Source organism: Melanerpes formicivorus, unplaced genomic scaffold (assembly GCF_026170545.1).
Source record: "Melanerpes formicivorus ecotype bairdi unplaced genomic scaffold, bMelFor1.0.p_v2 SCAF_15, whole genome shotgun sequence".
NCBI lineage: Eukaryota > Metazoa > Chordata > Aves > Piciformes > Picidae > Melanerpes > Melanerpes formicivorus.
In genome coordinates, this window is record NW_027142367.1 from 9,975,837 (window position 1) to 9,993,686 (window position 17,850).

General features: G+C 43.5%; 1 protein-coding gene across 1 annotated transcript in view; it reads left to right on the plus strand.

The window, feature by feature from the left end:
- Nucleotides 1-17,850, plus strand: part of LOC137445777 (receptor-type tyrosine-protein phosphatase mu-like) — a 203,186-nt gene that overhangs the window by 32,158 nt on the left and 153,178 nt on the right. The gene's annotated exons all lie outside the window — the stretch shown is intronic.

A 17,850-nucleotide genomic window follows, 5' to 3' on the forward strand; every position in this document is an offset into this window, starting at 1 on the left:
GTTGGAAGCACATTTCCCGTTCCTCTCCACTGTCTGATGGGCAAAATAGGGAAATCTATCTTTTCCTTGGACTTATTGCTGCTGTTGAAGCAGTGTTTAAAATAGAGTATTTGTTTCACACACCCCCATGCTGCCTTAAACTGATGATGGGGTGGGTTTCAACAAGGTTATCAAGCTGGTTTACTCCCCTAGAAAACTGCAATTTCTCTCTTTCCAAAGATATTGCATTCCTTGGCATAGGGCCAGACAGGTTGAAGCAGTAACATCTTAATCCACTATGGCTAAATCCTTGATGGTTCATTTCTCATAGCCTTAAGGAAAATCAAATAGAGTTTTCACAGGAGATAGTTGCCTTCGCATCAGAATATGACTATGAAGGTGGCATTGACTTCTCACTTTCTGTGTAATAGGCTTTGCTGCACTTTACTAATGTTATCTCAGCTATGTGCTTCCTAGAGCCTGTAGGAGAGCACAGGATTTTGAAATAAGTCCCTGTTCAGAAGCAATTATGTTTAATCTAGATGGTGCTCTTCAGAGAAGATAACACCATGGCTCTTGCCTCTCCAGTCTCCAACAACTGCATAGACCAACAGGTCAAGGGTGGTTCTCCTCCTGCTCTCTCCTACTGAGGCCACATCTGAGTCCAGTTCTGGGCTTCCCGTTTCAAGAAACACAAAGAAGTACTGAAGAGAGTCCAGTGGAGGCTACAAAGATGCTGAGGGGATTGGAGCATCTCTGTGAAGAGGAAAGGCTGAGAGACCAGGCTCGTCCAGAGAAGAGCAACAAAGTTGGTGAGGGGTTTGGAACACAAGCCCTATGAGGAGAGGCTGAGGGAGCTGGGGTTGCTCAGCCTGGAGAAGAGGAGACTCAGGGGTGACCTTATCACTCTCTACAACTACCTGAAGGGAGGTTGTAGACAGGCGGATGATGGTCTCTTCTCCCAGGCACCCAGTACCAGAACAAGAGGACACAGTCTCAGGCTGCGCCAGGGGAGGTTCAGATTGGATGTTAGGAAGAAGTTCTATACAGAAAGAGTGATTGCCCATTGGAATGGACTGCCCAGGGAGGTGGTGGAGTCGCCGTCATTGAAGGTGTTCAGAAGGAGACTTGACAGGGAGCTTGGTGCCATGGGTTAGCTGTTTGGGTGGGTTGGATTGGTTGATGGGTTGGACACGATGATCTTGAAGGTCTCTTCCAACCTGGTTTGGTTTATTCTAATAAAGGTTTTTCTACCTGAGGCTGTTCAGCCTGGAGAAGAGCAGACTGAGAGGAGATCTCAATGCTCAGTAAGATCTAGAGGGTAGGAGGCACGAGGAAGAAGAGCAGCCTGAGAGTGAATCTTCTCCATGCTGATCAATATGTAAAGGTTGGGTGGCAAGAGGAAGGGGCCAGACTCTTTTCAGTGATGCCCAGTGACAGGACAAGGGTCAGCGGGCACAAATTGGAACATGGGAAGATCCAGATAAGCATAAGGAAAACTTCTTTACCTTTGAGTGTGATGGAGTATTGGAACAGTCTATAAGATTGGAACCATGCTGGAGATACTATTAGTAGCTGGAAGTGTACACAGCTTCATTTCTGTTTAAATCATCTCTATGAAAGCCTAATATATGCCATCCCAGAATCCCAGCGTGGTGAGGGTTGGAAATGACCTCTGGAGATCGTGTAACCCAGCCCTGCTACTAAAGCAAGGTCGCCTGCAACACGTTGTCCAGGATCACAGTGTCCAGGAGGGTTTGTAAACCTTCCAGAGAAGTACACCTCACAACCTCTCTGGGGAGCCTGATCCAGGCCTCCAGCGCCCTCAGAGCAAAAGATTTTTTTGTCATGTTCAGATGAAACCTCCTGGCTTCCATTTCATGTTTGTTGCCCCTTGTCCTGTCACTAGGTGCTACATGTTCACTTGTTTGAAAGAATTTTAAACTCTAGAGGATGAGGGGAATTTTGAGGGGGGAGGAAAATCCTGATTTTCCTCTGAATATTTTTCCTAGCAAAGTGAAATGCTGATGAGACTTGAAAGATGACAAATTCTAGTAGAGAGAATCCTGTAGTCATTCTCTTCTCAAACCATCAGTTTAAAGAATTTTCTCTCTTTAGAACAGAAGTGAAAACATTGTTCATTTTCCTGTCTATGAATCTATGTTGATTAGGGATACAAAAATAGATTGTCCTCAAAATACATAAGTACTGCATAATTCCTTAGTCTGCCAATGGCATGGAAACCTACAGTACCAGTTCTGCAACTGGTCAGGGGTGGTAGAATCATAGAATCATGGAATCATAGAATGGTAGGGGTTGGAAGGGACCTCTGGAGATCATCCAATCCAACCCATGCTAAAGCAGAGTCACCCACAGCAGGCTGCCCAGGATCACAATGTCCAGGTGGGTTTGGAATCTCTGCAGAGAAGGAGACTCCACAACCTGTTAAAGCTTTGGAAACTTATTGGAACTTGATGTAAAAATTATTATGCTGGACATTGAAGTAAAAACTGAATCTGCCTAAATTTGAGTGATGCTCACAATCTATTTTTATAGTATTTACCTAAAGTGTTCAATTAAAATACTATTGCAAAGGAGCCACACAACCAAAGAAAATCATTGTTGTAAAGAACTGTTATTAACACTTGGATGCAGTGATTATTCAATTAATCATGGTGGGACTATCAAATCAATGTAAGGAAATCTGTACCTCTAGATCTCCACTGAATGGTCACTGTCTATTTAGTCAGGCTGTTGAGAAATCGGTTCTGCTTTTTAAAGCTCTTACAAATTTCAGACACAGTGCCTGGCACAGGGTTGGTACCACCACGTGCCATTTGGTGTCTATCCACTGAAAATACAGAAGTCTGGATCAGCTAAGAGGACCCCAGGGTGCTGCGCTATGGGACGCTTGGTTTCCAGATGCCTGGATGCTTGGCAGAAAGTGCACTATCTAAATCAGCACTTGTGCTTCTCTGTGTGGGAAGATTAGCCCTACAGGAACATACCAGTGTGCTGACAGAAGAGCTGGTGAGATGATGATATCAGAAGTTCTGTACATCTAAAACCTCAGTCACCAGCAGCATCCGCATGCCCTTCTCTCAGATGCTGAGAAACATCCCCTCTGCTTTAGAGCCTTAGTGCTCCACCTTTGTGTGGTCCTGGTCTAGTCTCTGTTGTAAGAAAAATATTTAGGACAATGATCATCTGGTGAGGCTACACTCCAAATACTGGGCTCTGTTTTGGGCACCTTGCTACAAGAAAGACATTGAGGTACTGGAACATGTCCACAGAAGAGCAGTGAAGCTGGTGAAGTGTCTGGAGAAGAGGTCTGGTGAGGACCAGAACAAGAGGCCACAGTCTCAGGCTGCGCCGGGGAGGTTCAGGTTGGATGTTAGGAAGAAGTTCTGTACAGAAAGAGTGATTGCCCATTGGAATGGGCTGCCCAGGGAGGTGGTGGAGTTGCTGTCATTGGAGGTGTTCAGGGGGAGACTTGATGGGGTGCTTGGTGCCATGGGTTAGCTGTTTAGGTGGGTTGGATTGGTTGATGGGTTGGACGCGATGATCTTGAGGGTCTCTTCCAACCTGGTTTGGTTTATTCTAAATAAAGGTTTATTCTAAATAAAGGAGCAGCTGAGAAAACTGGGGTTGTTCAGCCTGGAGAAAAGGAGCTTCAAAGGAGACCTTCTGACTCTCCATGACTCCCTGTTGGAGTTGGAGCCAGGTAGGGGTTGGTCTTGTTTTCCAAGTAACAAGAGGAAATGCCCTCAGGTTGTTCCAGGAGAGATTTAGGCCAGACATTGGGAAAAATTTCTTCCCATGGAACTGGGAAGGGGAAGCCTGCCCAGGGGGATGGTGGAATCCCCATCCCTGAGAGGATTGAAAAGCCATGTAGATGTGGTCCTGAGGCACATAGGGAGGTTGTAGTGAGGTTGGAGTTGGTCTCTTTTCTCTGTTAGCAAGCAATAGGATGAGAGGAAACGGTCTGAAATTGTCCCAGGGGAGGTTTGGGTATTAGGAGGAATTTCTTTACTGAAAGAGTGGTCAGGTGTTAGAACAGCCTGCCCGCAGAGGTGGTGGAGGTGTTCAAGAAACATATGAACATGGAACTTCAGGATATGGTTTAATTAGGTTGATGGTTAGACTTGATTATGTTAGGTCTTTTCCAGCCGAGACAATTCTATGATTCTATGCTTTAGTGGTGAGCTGGCAGTGCTGGGTTAATGGTTGGACTTGATGGTCTTAAAGCTCTTTTCCAGCCCAAACAATTCTGTGATTCTATTTTAAGTTCAGGACAGAGAATGGAAAGCTGAGCTACTGCTTTTCCACAGTTTCTGCATGATTCATTAGGAGGGAGCTTGTTCATTCACATTTCAGTCCCTCTGCTTCGTATTAATAGAAGCTGAAACGTCATCAGGGGCTTGTATCATGGTGAGACCTATTGACTCGGTAAGGTATCAGACTAAGATATACTTCAGGCTATTCATTTGCCCTGTGGAGCCTACATCAAGCCATTTGAAGAGATCATAATCTTGTTAGAGATAGCAACAACATAAGCATGCTTCTCAGACAAATGGGTAAGGCAGCAAAATAAATAAGCAGAGAGCTGCAAACATTAAATATTAATCTGCACATTACAGATGCAAGATATTATGTGTACATTAACCATTATGTGTACATTAATCTTTGCACCCACAAAAACCTGAAATTTAAGAGTGCAAAGTCATCCAGAAGGCCTGAATTAGAAACCCAGTGAGATGCAAATAAAAAGGGTGATGCAGAATGTTTATTTAAATGAAAGCAAAAAAAGGAGCTATTTTTGGTTTGGTGCCTAGATCTTGTTTTAATGCCTGCTTGTACAAACCAGAGAGGCTTTGCCAAACTCCCTTAAGGAGCGAGGGGAAGCACAGACAAGCTGAGGAGGGCTCAGAAAGGAACCTTCAACAGTTTCCTCAATGAATGGCCACACGTGTTAAATGGTCAAACTATCTGCTACCTGCTAGGTAACCCCAGTCATGACCACATGCCAGGCTTCCCTGAGCGGTCACCTTTAGGTGCCAGTTCAAGAACACATTGCTTGTCCAAGGAAGTATTTCATACAGAGAATCCCAGCATGGTGGAGGTTGGAAGGGACCTCTGGAGATCACCTAGTCCAAGCTCCCTGCTAAAGCAGGGTCACCCACAGCAAGTTGCTCAGTATCACAATGCTCTGGTGGGTTTAGAGTCTCTCCAGAGAAGGATACTCTACAACCTCTCTGCGCAGCCTGGCCCAGGGCTCCAGAATCTTCACAGCAAAGAAGCAAAGAAGTTTTTCCTCACATTCAGACAGAATCTCCTGGGTTCCAGTTTGTGCCCATTGTCCCTTTTACTGACAGTGGCACTACTGACAAGAGTCTGGCCCCATCCTCTTGATCTTCACCCTTTAGATACCGTTAAGAAGAACCCCTCTCAGCCTTCTCTGACCTAAGCAACCCTAGGTTTCTCAGACTTTCTTTGTTAAATGATGCTCCTGATCCCTCATAGTCTTTGCATCCTCCACTGGCCTCTCTCCAGTAGTTCCTTGTCTTTCTTGAACTGATTAGCCCAGAACTGGACACAATAATCCAGATATGACCTCACTATGGCAGAGCAGAGGGGAAAGAGAATCTCCTACCACCTGCTGGTCATATTTTTCTTCATGCTCAAAAGCATCCGATTGGCCTTACTGGCCATGTGGGCATACTGGCTGAGGGTCAGCTTGTCCAACTTTATTATTAGGAGCCAACCTGCATAAAATAAGTGGTTTGCAACCCACTCATGTTGTCCTGGCAGAAAGTGTCATGGGTGAAACCCAGATATATGCTTGGAGCTGTGACTTTGGACCCTGCCTGAAAGCAGAGTAGGGAAGGAGACAGGCAGGGTTAATTTTTATCCATCTGAGCCCAGCACAACTTTTTAAGGACTTCTTCAGGTGTTTGCTCTGCATAGCAGGCAGAGCTGCAGAAGTGATTTTTTCCAAATGTGAATGGAGAAGTTAAGCCTGTTCTTAATGATGGGATGAGAGATGCCCAGTGACAGGACAAGGGGTAATAGGCACAAAGTGGAACATAAGAGGTTCCGTCTAAACATGAGGAGAAACTTCTCTAATTTAAGCGTGATGGAGCACTGGAACAGGCTACCCAGAGAGGTGGTAGTCTCCATCTCTAGAGATATTCAAAACCCACATGGACACGTTCCTGTGTGACCTCTAGGTGAACCTACCTTGGAAGGGGGCTTGTACTTACTGATCTCTAGAGGACCCTTCCAACCTTCCCTACCATTCTGTGATTCTGTGAGTAGTGTTTTATTTAAAGTTCTATCTAAAGGTACAATCTATCCCTAATTAGGTTTTCCTTTCATCCAAGCACTGAATAATTTTCCTCTTGAACTTCATTCTTTGTTCCTTTCAGTAATGCTCCAGCTTAATACATTAAATATGAAAATACTTACTGAAGGGCCCCAACCTATAAATGATTCAAAAGCCTGTATGCTGGGAAGCATCTATTTGAAAACATTAATTATTAATTCCCCAGTTTAGATGACATTCCTATAGGATAGTAGTTTATTAAGTATTGGCTTCTGTTAAGCCCACCAAACACGTTTTATCTATACAAACCTCCATCCCTGGAGGTGTTTAAAACACACAGAGATGTGGTACTGAGGGACATGGTTTAGCACCAGACTTGGCAGAGTTAGATAATGACTGGGCTTGATGATCTTAAAGGTCTTTTGCAAACAAAATGATTCTATGATTTCCTTCATGATCAGATTTCCAGTTTACCTCCTGAGACAGCTGACATTCATCTCTGGAAGCATCAGTTTCTAGAAGATCATTAGGTGTGGTGGTGGATACTGCAGTGAGGATGGCCAGTTCCTTTTCATGACTCTTCCATCTCTTCCACAAAGGTAAGAATTCTTTTGGCCTGCTCAAAGTGGAAGACCAAGAATATTGCTTAGACTTCATTGTAGCTATTTTGGGCCCCTCACTCCAAGATAGACAATGAGATGCTGGAGCATGTCTAAAGAAGGGCAATAAAGCTCATGAAGGGTCTGGAGTACAGGTCTTGTGAAAAGCAGCTGAGAGAACTGGAGTTGTTTAGCATGAAGAAGTCTCAGGGGAGATCTCACTCTCTAAAACTGCCTGAAAGGAAGTTGTTATGAGGTGAGTGTTGGTCTCTTCTCCAAGTAATAATGATAGGACAAGAAGAGAAGGCCTCAAGTTGAGGCAGGGGAGGTTTAGATAGAATATTAGGAAAAATGTCTTTACTGAAATGTCCTTCTTGTAGTAAGGAGCTATGAATTATTTTGATGTTACTGCTTTTGGATCGATCTGAGTTGACCTGAATGCTTTTTGTCACTTCCCCACCTCCCCAGTCAAGGTGGTCATTCATGATGATCACTATGTCTATGAGCCAGAAAGGAAAGGGCAGATCCATAAAGGAGACTAATGTGAAGGAAGTGTTTTCATTCAATCAATTCCACATATCCCAGGAGAGACATTTTGAGACTGAGGATTTTTTTTGCAGTTCCTGTGGTCAAACTATTCAACAGCCAAGCAGCCATCCCATAGGATTAAAAAATACTCAAAGATGTTCACAGCTCATTGAGTTTGAACTATATCCAATGTTAACAGTTCTAAGCAAGGACTGAGGAAGTCAGTCCTTAAAACCAGAAACTGCCCACACGGAGGAAGGTTCCTAAAGCATCAACTGCACACTCAAAGGAAATCAGTGCTTAGAGATATCTTCTCAATAACAATCAATAAGAGGAGACTGGATGAGGCACCTGGTGCCACGGTTTAGTTGATAAGATGGTATTGGGTGACAGTGAGATTTGATGATCTTGAAGATCTTTTCCAACCTAGTTTTATTCTATTCTAATAGCCAGAGGGTGGGGCTCAAGAGGATGGGGTCACACTCTTCTCGGTGGTTTCCAATGACCCAGGAGATTCTATCTGAACATGAGAAAAAACTTTGCTGTGAAAATGCTACCCAGAGAGGCTGTGGATCTCTCCTTCTCTGGAGAGATTCCAAACCCACCTGGCCATTATGATCCTGGGCAACCTGCTGTGGGTGACCCTGCACAGGCAGGTTGGACTAGATGATCTCCAGAGGTCCCTTCCAACCCTCACCGTGCTGTGATCCAGTGACTCTGTGAAATGTTTTCTACGGCTGGCTGTAAATCAGTGGTGCTTGGAGATCTCTGGGAAATTTTGAAACAGCAAAGCCACATCAAAGCTTCACTGTGATGTGTGTTGTGACAAAACAACGTTGATCTGAAAGTTGGTGACATTCCAGAGTTATGCTGTCACTTCCTTGTTATCCCTTAGCAGTAAATGGGTCCAGAAGGAGGTATGATTGTAAGGGATTGAGAGGTTTTGTAGGAAGGGAAATTCCTAGTGAATTCCTGGTGAACAGAGAAGGGAGCCAACTGGGAGACATAGAGTCATGGAACTGTTCCATTTGGTCTTTAATATCAAGTACAAGCATTGCTGGGTCACTACAAAACCCTGTTCCTCAGCATCACTTCTCTGCAGCTTTTAAACACCTGCAGTGAAGGGGATTCAACAACCTCCCTGAGGAACCTGTTCCAGTGGCTGAGAACCCTTTCAGTGAAGAATTTTCTGCTAATATCCAACCTAAACCTCCCCTGCTGCAACAGAAGGCCATTTCCTCTCACGGAGCCACACACCCTAAACATCAGTCCAGGTTTGATTCCACACCATGAAGAAATGATTTGTGAAATCAGTGTCAGAAGTATTTTAAGGTTTCTTACTCCACTATCATCCCACAGGCCTGAAGTCCTACAGGGCTTCTTGATATTCCTTTAAATATTAATTTAACCTCTTCTTTAAAGTCCATCCTGACCATGTCTTTTGTTTTTAAAGTGCTTTCTCCTTTCATTGGGCTGGGAGAATGTGTGATTAGATGTGGTGTCCTTGACACTGTGACAGAATAGTTACAAGCCTTCAGGAAAAGTATAGAATGATAGAATCGTAGAATCATTAAGGTTGGAAAAGGACTTCTTAGATCATCAAGTCCAACCTTCTACCTAGCACTTCCATGACCACCAGACCTTGTCCTAAAGTGCGACGTCTGTTAGTTTTGAACACATCCAGGGATGGTGACTCCACCTCCTCCCTGGACCATAGAAGTAAAGTAAGAAAATGTACTTAAGGATTTCCTTTTTTGTTTTCTAATTCAGTTACCAGTAAAGATTAGTCATGAGGGGTTGGACTAGATGATCTCCAGAGGTCTCTTCCAACCCCTGTGATTCTATGAGGGGGAAGAACCAAATGCCTAAATATCCATGCTGAAATAACAGACTCCACTCTGACATCCTGTGCATTAACTTTATCCTGCTATGCCACATTACCAGTCCAGATGACTCTGGAGAAGCCTTTTATGGATCTAAAATAACCCAAGTGAAATCAGAGCCTAACAGCTTCCATTTCCACTCATCACTCACTGGCCACATGCATTTTTCATGACCATTACTGCTAGCTCCTTGTCTACTTTGCCATTTGAAATGAGCTCCTGAACTGTGCATTTCTGACCTAAAACATGATATGGATGGCGGCTCTCCTTCCTGTGATGGTGCTGGAGCCCTGGCCCAGGCTTCCTAGAGAGGTTGTGAAGTCTCCTGGAATGATTCCAAATCCACCTGGACATTGTGATCCTGGGAAACCTTCTGGGAGTGACTCCTCTTTAGCAGAGGATTCAATTAGGTGATCTCCAGAGGTCCCTTCCAACCTCCACTGTGCTAGGATTCTGTGAAATGCTGAGTGTCAAAACAAGAGCTATGTGCTCAGCATGAAGATATTCCTCTGATGTAAGGGTGAAGTTTTGATGTGTGACTGCCATGTGGAGGGCAGCAGTACAGCTTTAGGCAGTTGTCCACACCATTAAAGGTACACTGCCCAATTTTGATACCTCGCTTTCTCTCATCTTCTAAAGGGAGAGTAATGCTTAGAATGCAATGAAGGCCTAATTCAATGAAATCAGAGAAATCAATTACTAATGATCAAACAGCTTCCAGTATTAGGACAGTGTTGAATTGAGCATCCAAAATCTATTAAAAGATCTAGAACTCATTCACATCTGGGTGGTAAGACTCCACCTTCAGTGTTGTGTCCAGCTCCAGAGTCCTCAACATAGGGGAGACATGGACATGTTGGAACAGGTCCAGAGGAGGCCACAACAGTGATGTAAGGGCTGGAGCCCCTCCACTGAAAGAATTGGGGTTGTTCATCCTGGAGAAAAGAAGGTTCCAGGGAGGCCTTCTTGGGCTGTTACAGTACTGAAGGGGGTAGATCAGAAAGCTGGGACAGACTTTTCAAAAGAACCTATTGTAACAGGACAAGGGGTGATGGGTTTAAAATAAAAGATTTAGAGAAAGAAGAAATTTTTCACAAAGAGGTTGATGAGACACTGTCCTGTGTTGCCCAGAGAGGTGGGAGATGTCCCATCACTGGAACCATTCCAGATCAAATTGGGAAGGGCTCTGAGCAACCTGATCCAGATGAAGATATCCCTCTTCAGTGCAGGGCATTGGATTAGATGACCTTTGAAGGTTTCTTCAAACCTAAACCATTTTGTGATTCTGATTCTACTACTTCACCTTGGGCTCTTTGATATTAAACTTGGATTTTTAGGAGTGACAGAGCACTGACACATGTGTGAAATTGATACAACTGAGACAACAATTTCCACAGCTCCTTTTTTTAGATTCAGCTAAAACTAGCCTTTGATCCTTTTGTCTAATGTGGGATGAACTGATGGTCCAGACACTTGGAAGCTGTAAAACGCAGGAATTTGTAGGAAAAACAGAAGCTTGGTTTAAGAGGCTTAAATCCCATGGGTAGGTGCTGTTATTTGTGGTTAAGATTTGCTAATTGAGATGTCAGCAGATCTGCTTAAGAAACTGTCTAGCTGTGAAATCCATCATTAGCAGAGTGTTGAAACAAAGACATCCTCAAGAGCTTCTAGCTGAGGTGGTTTTCACCTGGCTCAGGTGACGAAGAAATGCTAGCAGTGGAAGCAGTTTCTTTCTGGGAAACATTTCCAGGACTGCACTTTTCTCATTTTCATGCTTTAATGATCACATGAAGTTCTTGGTGTGACTGCAACTCTTTGAAGGACAATGCATATTCAGCTACTGCTGCTTTGCAAAGTATTTACCAGGTTTTGCAGACAGTGGTGTGTTTAAATGGTTCTTCTTAGCTTTTGTGATCAAGATCTCAGTTAAATCTGGAAGAAGTCATTCCTTTCCCCTTTATTGCCTCTACAGGAAAGATTTCTGAGAGAACACCAAATAAGCATGTTGGAGAAGATGATTCATGGATGTGTTTCAGATTCTTTTTCATTTGAAACAAGGAAACAGAGATGAAATGTGGCTCCACAGAGTTGTAGGAGCTGTGCTTGGCAAAGAACTGTCTGAGGTAGGTTAACAAAAATAAACCACAAAGTGGGATGTGAGAGGAAGAGCAGATGCAGGAGAGATGCTTACCTAGAAATAAGAACAAAAGGTACTAGCATTCAGTTCTCCCCAACACATTAAGAAAGCAGGATGCTGATATTATTTTCCATGATCTATTCTTCTAGGAAGGTGATGAGGCTGATGGGCAGGGTGATCTTATGTCCTTTGCTGTGATACCTTGATGACATTTATAGTAATTGTGGTAGGTTTTGCACTGTGAGATGGTGGAACTGTACTTGTGTATAGATGTATATGGTCATCTCCTCACCATGACAGTGTTTGGTTTTTGAGTGAAGACTTTCTACAGAATTCCACAGGGATCTACTTTTCTCTCCCTATACTGATGTTAGAAAACTAATCCCACTGCCTTGGTGGAGGAAAAAAAAATCAATCAAAGGGATTCATTAAAGTTATGATGAGCATGTCAAGCAAGGTAAGCCTGTGGAATAAGTTACCACAGATCAGAACAGGAATTGTCGAGGCACATTATGTGAGCCTCAAGGGGACTGAAAGACTCCTGGATACTTGGCTAGGTCAGATATTTGATGTGCGTCTGTGTCCTGGTTTGAGGTAGAGCAGAACCAATTCTGTTCAGAAATTTCACTTCTCAGCTCAGTCTCTGCTCAGTGCAGCACTTTCTGAAGTTCAGGGCAGGTTTGCATAACCAGTAACTGCCTCTAGCAGTGAGAACGCTGATGGGGAGAGTTACTGCCAAGGGCTGGGCTGCAAAAAGTCTCTGGCTTAGACTTGCTCCTCTGCAGACCAAGGGCATTACCACATCTTGTGCCCCATCTTGGGGAACAGGAAGTCAGAGGTGGCACCTGCAGAGAAGAGCAGACAGGACAGGTGACCTTCAACAGACCAATGCCTGATTGCATCCATGGACTTCACCTTCAGGATCAAGCTGATGGATCAGAGTCAGGCCTCTTCTTTAACTGCTGCTGTCCCTGGAGGACTCTGTCCCTTCTGCCTTTGATTCCAATTCATGTACTCCTGAATTCAGTTCTGGAATCCAGCTCCTAAATCCAGTTCCCATCTGCTGCTGAGTCCACATTCCCAGTGCCTGTCCCCACATCAATGGTGACAATGGTGACATCATTGCCCTCAGAGATTGCTCTCCATATTGGTTTGCATGTCTCTGTCTCTAATTTATTGGATTGTACTTATTTCCATCCCAGTTTCTTTCCCAACACGTCAGTCTCTTTCCCTTCCTCCCTTTCTCTTCACCTAGAACCTTTGCTGAAAGTAAGTTATGGAAAGGAGAGATGATTATAATTTTCAATTAAGATTTCATGCAATTAAGCTTGAAGTCTTGCCTTCTCTTTTGTGTACACTGCACGTACACCACTGTGAAATACAACAAAACATGTTGTGTCTCTGTTTCTACAAAAGGATTCTCCTCAAAGCTGTCTAAAGCCCATTAGATATGTCTCTGCCTGCAGCAAGAAAATCATCACATACTGTAAATCTCCTGCTTCTCTCATTTCCTTTGGCTGATTCAATTGCTGTGAGGCAGCAAAGAGCAAACAGAAGATATGTTATTGTGCTCTGTGTGCTTCTGTAATTATCATGCTTTTCCAAATGAAAAAAAAAAAAACCCAACCAAAAAAAGATGATGATTATATTTTTTCACTCTCTCTTTGTCTCAACAATTCCTGTGAGGCATAGTTTTACACCAGCTGAAGAAGTCACACATCATCCAACTTCAAAACAACTTGGTTATGTCAAGGCTCAGGGCTGGGCTGGCTGCTAGCTGACTAACAGATGCTCTCTGTGAGCCCCTCTCCCTGTAAGGGAAGAGAAAGAGAAAAAGGGAGAGAGACAGATAGGTTAGGAAAGAAACTAAACCAGCTGAGATGGAAAAAACAACAATCCAGTGAAACAGAAGCAAAGACATACAAATCAATATAGAACCCAACCCCCAATGACAATGGCAGTCACTATTGTCACCACTGATGGTGGGGGCAGGCATTGGTAAAGTCCCAAACTGGACTCAGCAGCAGAAGGGAACAAGATTCAGGAGCTGGATTTGGGAACTGGATTCAGAATCACACAGATCAAAGAAAGGACATACTCCAGGCAGAACTCTCCAGACTAAGCATCTTGGCAAAGAAGTAGATTTATCAACACCAGTTGGTCAACTTGTGGAATCACTTGCTGTTAGCATGATTGAGTGCTGAATCATAGAGCTGTTTTGATTGGAAGAGACATTTAAGATCCTCAAGTCCAAGTGTTAAACCAGCACTACCAGGTCACCACTTAACCATGTCCTGAAATGTCCACACAGCTTTTAAATCCTTCTAGGGATTTAAACCATCACTGCCCTAGACAGCCTGTTCCAGGGCTCCACAGCCCTTTTGGGCAGGAAATAGCTCCTCATATCCAACCTAGACTTTATTTGGTGCAACTTGAGGCTGTTTCCTCTTGTCCTATCATTTGTTACTTGGATTATGCTCTACCAGGAATCTAGTTATGTCAAGCTGAAACTAATGGAAGATTAATTTTAGATTTAGATGGACTATGACATGAAAAGTTCAGTGGCTGGTTGCCACTGACACATTTAGAGTCTATTTTACCTCTCCTGAACAGCAACATATGGACAGCTTTGAGTTAGTTTAAAATGAAGACAAAAGGAAAATATACACATTTCATTGTTCTTTGCAACTACTGAGATTTTTAATCACAGGAAACACTCATCAAGTATTAGTGATCAAATGTAGACAACATACAGCACAACAAAACAGAATGAATAACCTGAAGCCCTTCCAGACTAATAAGAATAACTAATCTGACTCAAAGGCTAATTGAATAGTCTCCAGCATCTTCCCTACTTTCAGCTAAATAATCCAAGTACCTTCTTCAAATGAGGAAATGAGTTGTAGTTGCAAAAAGGCTCATGTTTGTTAATCACAGCACAAAAGCATGTATTAGGCAGGAGTTTGTGTGGCTGAAAGCCATGGTTGTTTCAGTTCAACAAAGGCTCCAACCAGCCTCATCTTGGGCCTGCACAAGTGGCGTGGCTGGACCTGGGCTGAGAATGGTGACAAGGGGGACGCCAGGGAAGGGGGGACAGGGACACTGAGGGGGTGACACTGAGACAAAAACATGGGCCAATGCCTGGGAGCAGCTCAGCATCCCCTGCCTGCTCTCGGGCCTGCCCTCTGCACAGCCAGAGCTGGGTTGTTTTGCGAATTTTTTCCTCCTTTTTTTTTGTTTTGACTCTTTTTTTATCTTTTTTTTTTAATGCAATTTTCCCCCTTTTCTGTCTCTTTCCCCCCCTTTTTGACTCAATTTCCCCTTTTTCTAACTGTTTTCCTTTTACTGTTTTCTTTTTTTAATTATTTTTTTTTTGACTGGTTTTCTCCCTTTTTTGACTAATTGCTTCCACTTTGGATTCATTTTTTCCCTTTGATAGTTTCCCCTTTCTTAACTCATTTTCCCCCCTTTTTAACTAATTCCTTCTTTTTCTATTATCATTTTTTCCCTGTATTTGACTCTGTTTCCATTTTTTATGACTGGTTTTACTTTTTTACTCATTTTTTCTGCTTTTTTACTAATTCCTTCCTTTTTTGATTATTTTTTCCCTCTCTTTTATTTTTGACTGCTCAGGCCATGGAGGGTGAACCACTTCTTCTATTAGCACTTATTTTGTTATTCCTAAAATGCTCTGGGCCTCATTGGCCAGGAGCCCCCCATGGTTTTGCTCCACCCAAAGCCACTAAACCCATCCATTTTTGTCACGATTTTGGTTAGATTTCCTTCCCCAAATAGCACTAACACCCTCTGGTGTGTACTGATTTAGTGGTGACCTGGCAGTGCAGGGTTAATGGTTGGAGTCAATGACCTTGGGAGGTCTTTTCCAGCCTTGATGATGCTATGGTTCTATGATAATTTTCTTTGCTGGCAGATCAGCTTTTCTTTTCTTTTACTTGTAAATTCCTCCCCCCGCCTTGATATTTTTCTGTTTTCATTGCAATTGCCCCCAAGTTTAACACAGCTCATTCAAGGACAGCTGCCTGGTCCCAGCCAATGCTGCTCTACTTTCAAGTATTTAATTGGCCCCTGAAGAGCAGTTAGCTATATGTGCTGTCTTTTTACCTATATGTCTTTTTACCTATATGTTTGCCTGCAAATGGTGCAAATGCTGCAATATCAGGAATTGCTGCAATTTTAGGAACTGGCTGGAGGGCCGAGCTCAGAGAGTGGTGGTGAATGGTGCCACATCCAGCTGGCAGCCAGTCACCAGTGGCGTCCCCCAGGGATCAGTGCTGGGCCCCGTCCTCTTTAACATCTTCATTGATGATCTGGATGAGGGGGTCGAGTCAGTCATCAGCAAGTTTGCAGATGACACCAAGTTAGGAGCAGATGTTAGTCAGTTAGAGGGTGGAAAGGCTCTGCAGAGGGACCTCGACAGATTGGACAGATGGGCAGAGTTCAATGGGATGGCATTTAACAAGTCCAAGTGCTGAGTGCTGCACTTTGGCTACGGCAATCCCAGGCTGGGGTCGGTGTGGCTGGAGAGCTCCCAAACAGAGAGGGACCTGGGGGTGCTGATCGACAGCCACCTGAATATGAGCCAGCAGTGTGCCCAGGTGGCCAGGAGGGCCAATGGCATCCTGGCCTGCATTAGGAATAGTGTGGCCAGCAGGAGCAGGGAAGTCATTGTGCCCCTGTACTCTGCATCGGTTAGGCCACACCTTGAGTACTGTGTCCAGCTCTGGGACCCTCAGTTTAAGAAGGACATTGAGACACTTGAACGTGTCCAGAGAAGGGCAACAAGGCTGGGGAGAGACCTCGAACACAAGCCCTATGAGGAGAGGCTGAGGGAGCTGGGACTGTTTAGCCTGGAGAAGAGGAGGCTCAGGGGTGACTTCATTGCCCTCTACAACTACCTGAAAGGTGGTTGTAACCGGGAAGGGGTTGGTCTCTTCTCCCAGGCAACCAGCACCAGAACAAGAGGACACAGTCTCAAGCTGCACCAGGGGAGATTTAGACTCGAGGTGAGGAGGAAGTTCTTCACCGAGCGAGTCGTTCATCATTGGAATGTGCTGCCCAGGGAGGTGGTTGAGTCGCTGTCCCTGGAGGTGTTCAAGAGGGGATTGGACGTGGCACTTGGTGCCGTGGTCTAGTCATGGGGTCTGTGTTGATAGGTTGGACTCGATGATCCTCGAGGTCCTTTCCAACCTAAGTTATGCTGTGATACTGTGATACTGTAATATCCAAAATACACAATTTGATGTGAAGTATCTGTAAGATGAGACACTGACAAACCTCTTGTGTTTAAGAAAAATAAAGATTTCTGATGATCTGTGAGGAATATATATATATTTAATGTCTGATTTTATGCATATTTAAATGTATATGGGTAAAGGCAGGAAATAGAATAACAAATCACTTAAAAAAAATATCTTTACTGAATGTTTCACCATAAGAAACAAACATGTCCTTAGCCTGAAATAATATTGGGTCTAGTAATAAGGGCATCACCTTGTGAAATATATTTAGAAACCTACAGTCATCATAAAATGTATTTCTCTGACTTGTTTTCTCTGAGGGAACATAACTTGCTTTATAGAATCATAGAATCATGGAATTGTTTTGGTTGGAAGAGATCTTTAAGATGATTAAGTCCAATTATTAACCCGGTGCTGCCAAGTCCATCACTAAGCCATGTCTCTCATCATATTACCAGCAGATCTTCAGTTTCAGTGTTTCACACTATATGTGCATGGCTTCACTTTTCTTTTTGAAAGCCGTATAAATACAGACATAAATAAATAAATGAATGAAGATAAATAAATAAATGCACACAAATAAAGAAGATAATGTAAAAAAAAGAAGTCATGGACGCTACAGTTCTTACTTATTTTTCATCTTGGAGTATGAATAATAGCTCATGTTTTAGATCTATTTATTATTTGGGATGAATGTTCACCTTATATAAAAAAATCCTTTTGACCACTAAATCTTTAAGTAATACAATTTCTAGTCAGCTGGTTTGGACCACATCTGTGGCTTATGACCTCAGTATCAGAAGATATACTTAGGAGGAACATAGTGTTGATCTTCACGTTTCTCTCTCTGCCACACTTCTTTTCCTTTCTTTTTATGATAAACAATAGAATCACAGAACCAAAGTTTGAGTTGGAAGACACCTTTAAAGGTCATCTAGTCCAACCTCCTGCAGTCAGCAGAGACATCTGTAACTAGAGCAGGCTGCTCAGAGCCCCAAATGACCTGACCTGGAATGGTTCCAGGGATGGGGCATATACCACTGCACTGGGCAACCTGGCCAGGGTCTTACCACACACAATGTAAAAATATTCCTCTTTCTCTGTAGTCTGAATATCCCTCTTTTAGTCTAAACCCATCAAC